This window comes from Poecilia formosa, unplaced genomic scaffold (assembly GCF_000485575.1).
Source record: "Poecilia formosa unplaced genomic scaffold, Poecilia_formosa-5.1.2 Scaffold54, whole genome shotgun sequence".
In the NCBI taxonomy this organism is placed as follows: domain Eukaryota; kingdom Metazoa; phylum Chordata; class Actinopteri; order Cyprinodontiformes; family Poeciliidae; genus Poecilia; species Poecilia formosa.
Window position 1 is genome coordinate 2,423,025 of NW_006799993.1, and position 707 is coordinate 2,423,731.

The window sequence follows — 707 nt, forward strand, 5'->3', positions numbered from 1 at the left end:
CTTCCTCTGTTGTCTTCATCCCATTATTTTTATTTTACACTTATCCCTCAATATAAGCTTAATTACTTTTTGATTCTGATTTAGTTGTACTTACTGTGACGTTGACTTGTCCCGTTTTTTCCTTTTGGGTTTTTAATCCCAATATGTACTGGAAGCCAAAATAAATATAACCGTTAATGCCACCATCTGTATCCTAAATGATTGTTACATTTCTAATGAAATGTCTGTTCCCTCTTAAAAATTGGTTAGCGCTTAACATTTGTGCGGCGTCAAGTTTCTTCGCCGTTTTCACCAGCTTTCCTAGTGTAGTCTACTGCCCCCTATCTTTGAGGAGGAAAATGCAATACTGCGCGTCGAGTATAAATGCAGTCAAAAAACACGCTACTATAAGTCAGTCTTCAATCTGGGCTTTGTAGGGGTCAGAGTTCACTCAGCGAGAAGACAAGATGGACAGATAGCTGTTCATACTTTTATAAAGACTTTTTATGGTTCCAAGATTTGGACATGAAATTAAATTAATATGAAAATGAAGTTGTCCCCAATGTTTATCTTCAAGGTTTAAAGTTGTCCCCACTGTTAAACTTTATCCACCAATTTTTGCCATATTCAATGTTTAACATTGAGGGTTATCCAGGATATTTACCATAGCATTACCCAAAATATTAAACGTCCCCATTTTTTTTTAATTTAATCTCCAATGCTTCACT